General features: G+C 44.0%; 1 protein-coding gene and 1 long non-coding RNA gene across 2 annotated transcripts in view; one reads left to right on the top strand and one right to left on the bottom strand.

Annotated features, from left to right (window-relative positions):
* Positions 1–1204, top strand: part of LOC311002167 — a 1389-nt gene extending 185 nt beyond the window's left edge. Inside the window, exons 1-4 of the long non-coding RNA XR_014596222.1 lie at positions 1–3; positions 194–253; positions 989–1039; positions 1127–1204. The exon at positions 1–3 is cut by the window's left edge and continues 185 nt beyond it. This is a non-coding gene — a long non-coding RNA (uncharacterized lncRNA). The remainder of the gene's footprint in view (positions 4–193; positions 254–988; positions 1040–1126) is intronic.
* The window catches only part of mepceb (methylphosphate capping enzyme b), an 88780-nt gene that overhangs the window by 72444 nt on the left and 12196 nt on the right, over positions 1–4140 (bottom strand). The window lies entirely within an intron of this gene.

Genomic DNA, 4140 nt, shown 5'->3' with positions numbered 1-4140 from the left:
GCTGTGAGTACTAATGCTGCTAATCCTACTGATACTACTGTTATCCATACTACTAATACTACTTTTACTACTATTTGTATTCATTCTGCTGGTCTTATGTTAAGATTACAATGGTCATGTGATCAACACACGGGCCTAAATCATTGTTGTCATGGTAACGGTGCATAAAGACGGTTGTTGTGCTCTCCCTCAGTGAACGATGAAGGTCACGTTGGTCTTGTTGTGTTTACTGGGCCTCAGCCTCACAACCACGGTGAGTACCCGTCCGCTAGAGCGCTGGAATAAGAGAGTAACGACACCACCATTGACTCCCGTGGTTAAAGCCTCATGCGCCCCGAGTGGCAGGATATGGGTATTGCAAAAGCGCCCAGAAAACCCATTCACTCCAATATATGTGTGTTGCCCACTTGCCGTGTTTTTGTTTTTAGGAGTCTTGGTCATTTAATATGACCAAAACACCTAAGACACCTCATATTAAAATGACCAAGACACCTAAAAACAAAAACACGGCAAGTGGGCAACACACATACATTGGAGTGAATGGGTTTTCTGGGCGCTTTTGCAATACCCACATCCTGCCACTCAGGGTGCAAAATTATTACAAAATGTAGATTGAAACATTAATGTAGAAAACTGTTTGTTTTTTTGTGTTTTTTACTCTCCTATGTGTTAATGTTTATCTGTAAAGGATCCTCAATGATGCTATTAACGTGGGTGATCTATAAATGTCCTTAAATTATTGAAAACACCACACTGCTCATTCACCAACAATGCAGAGATTCTTGTTAGTTCTTGGGCGCTTTTGCAAAACCCATATTCCTCCACCAGGAGGCGCTTCCATTGGACCAATGCTGTCCTTACTCTCTTTTACACTGCTCTACTGTCCGCCATCCTCATCATGGTGATAATAATGATGATGATGATGATGATGATGATGATGATGATGATGATGATGATGATGATGATGATGATGATGATGCCTTTTCAGGTCCACAGGAGAAGAGCTGCGAGGTCAGACAGCTCCGAGGGAGACGAAGGGGTGAGTCCGTGTTTGAGTGAGTCCTGGACTGGAATGTGTAGGCAAGAAACAAAACTTAAAACTATTGTTTGTTTGTCTTTATTTCAGAGCGACTCGGACGAGGACAGTGACGAAGAGGAGGAGGAGGAGGAGGAGGAGGAAGAGGAAGGAGGAGGAGAAAACCAAGAAGAAGAAGAAGCTGGGGAGGGAGGGGAGGGGGGAGGAAATGAACAAGAAAATGGAGTTGAAGGGGAGGAAGAAGAAGGAGGAGAGACAGAGGGAGGAGAGACAGGAGGAGAAACAGGAGGTGAGACAGGAGGAGGAGAAACAGAGGGAGAGATGGGAGGAGAGACAGGAGGAGGTGAAATAGAAGGAGAGACAGGAGGAGAAACAGGAGGAGGAGAAACAGGAGGAGGTGAAACAGGAGGAGAAACAGAAGGAGGTGAGATGGGAGGAGGAGAAACAGGAGGAGGTGAAACAGGAGGAGAGACACAAGAATAAAAAGTGTTTGTTTTCCAATTTCACTGATTAAAGTTGAATCTGTCATTTGCTTTGACTCGTTCTGATTGGTCCGTTTGACTCAGCACACACACACACACACAAACTAGAGCTCTGTAAAAGAGAGTAAGTACAGCATTGGTCCAATGGAAGCGCCTCCTGGTGGAGGAATATGGGTATTGCAAAAGCGCCCAAGAACTGACATCTCTGCATTGTTGGTGAATGAGCAGTGTGGTGTTTTCAATAATTTAAGGACATTTATAGATCACCCACGTTAATAGCATCATTGAGGATCCTTTACAGATAAACATTAACACATAGGTGAATAAAAAAAAAAAAATGTTGTCTACATGAATGTTTCAATCTACATTTTGTAACAAACAAATTATAAGTGTAATCTGATATGACCAAGACACCTAAAAACAAAAACACGGCCGTTTTCATCAATTTACAAGCAAGTGGGCAACACACATACATTGGAGTGAATGGGTTTTCTGGGCGCTTTTGCAATACCCATATCCTGCCACTAGGGGCCCAAAACCCTTAAACCCTCAAACCCTTAAACCCTTAAACCCTTAAACCCTTACCACGGGAGTCAATGGAGGTGTCCTCACTCCCTTTTCCAGTGCTCTAACACAAACACACACACGTGTCTGTCTGGCGCTAGGCACCAACTTCCTGCTTTAATAAATAAAGTTCAGTGAAGCACAAACACCAGTTTTGTTGTTGTTCTTGTTTAATTTATTGTTTTAGTGACGAGACCACAGCCAATCACAGCTCAGGAAGTCAGAGAGTCTGCCTGGCAACAAGGAAACTCCTCACAGTCACAGTGTGTATAGGTGTGCGTGTTGTGTTGTATCAGTGCGTTGTGTAGGCTAGTGTCAGTGTGTGTATGTCAGAGCGTTAGCCGCTCCTTGCAGCGTCCAGGTGAACAGAGCAAGTTGTGTATCAGTGTGTTGTGTAGTATCAGTGTGTTGTGTTGTGTAGTATCAAATCAAATCAAATCAAATCAAATCAAATCAAATCAATTTATTCACAAAGCACATTTAAAAACAACCAAAGTTGACCAGAGTGCTGTACAGTTCAGTGAACACAAAATTACAAAGTGCTGTACAAAATAGCCATGGCTGGGACAGCCAGAATGAAAAATGACACACACTTGAGACCATCAGGGACATTTAAAGGCCTGGGAAAACAAAAAGGGTTTTAGGTTTTCCTTAAAGGAAGCTGCAGAGGAGGAACATCTGATAGAAATGGGTCGGCTGTTCCATAGCCTTGGGGCTGCAACGGCAAAGGCACGATCGCCCTTTCCTCGTAGCCTAGACCGGGGAACGGTCAGGAGCAGTTGGTTCGAGGATCTAAGAGTCCTTGGGTTGGAAAGGGGGGGGAGTAGGTCACATATGTATTGGGGGGCCAGGCAATGTAGCGCTTGAAAAACAAATAAAAGAAGCTGAAACTCTGTCCTGTACTTGACGGGGAGCCGATGAAGGGATGCTAGTGTGGGTGTTATGTGTTCTTGCCTCCTAGTTCCTGTTAGCAATCTGGCAGCAGAATTCTGAACCAACTGTAAGCGGGATAGAGATGACTGGCTAATACCTAAATAAAGTGAGTTGCAGTAATCCAGCCTAGAGGTAATCAAGGCGTTGGTAACTGTTTTAAGGTCAGAGAGGGAGAGAATTGATTTAAGTTTGGCAATGTTTCGTAATTGGAAAAAACAACCTTTCTTGATTGAAGATCACCCCAAGATTTCTGGCATGGGTATAAAGATTGGGCGCCAGGGGACCTAAGTGATTTATTATACCTTTGGAGGAGTTTGGGGGGGCCAAAGAAGACCACTTCTGTCTTCCCATCATTTAATTGGAGATAGTTATTTACCAACCATATTTTGACGTCTTGGAGGCAGTCAAGAATGGACTCCAAGGTGGAGTTGTTGCTATGACCAGGGGTCCGTTTCACAAAGCAGGTTCAACAAACTCTCAGTCTAATCCTGAACTCTGAGTTGATCTACTCTGAGAGAAGAAACCCAGAGTTTTGGGTTTCAGATCAGGTGATAACAGTTAGTTCAATCAACTCTGAGTAACTTGACCCTGAGTTACGGAGAGATGAAAAGCCCTCATCAATGGAACAAAGTAACACTTTGAAAAAAAAAAAACAGCTAACAACGGGAACGATCAAACAAATCCTTGTGGAGAATAAAACATCCAGTTGAGGAGTTTACATGTCCTGTCAGCTGCTGCTTTCAGTCTGCAGCTTCAGATAAAAAGGAGAAACTCAGGGTCCCGACCAGGTTGGGTTCACGGAGTGTGTTGCTATAGTAACTGACTCCGAGCTTCAGTTACCTCTCTTTTTGTGAAACGGGCTGGAGTTACTCCTCTTTCCCTGGTTTGAGTTACCTCCCTTTCTGAAACAGAAAACCCAGAGTTTGCCTCATTTCAGGGTGAACAGACTCAGAGTTTCACTAAAGCTGCTTTGTGAAACGGACCCCAGGTTCGAGTGGGAGATATAACTGTGTATCATCGGCGTAGCAATGATATGTGATATTGTGCTTTTGGAGAATGGAGCCTAAAGGGAGCAGGTGTAAGGCGAATAGGATGGGGCCTGAGAGGGAACCCTGTATCAGTGTG

The sequence above is a fragment of the Trachurus trachurus genome (genome assembly GCF_905171665.1).
Source record: "Trachurus trachurus genome assembly, chromosome: 18".
Taxonomy (NCBI): Eukaryota; Metazoa; Chordata; class Actinopteri; order Carangiformes; family Carangidae; genus Trachurus; species Trachurus trachurus.
Note: the sequence above shows the minus strand (reverse complement) of the source record. Positions and strands in the feature narration are given on the sequence as shown.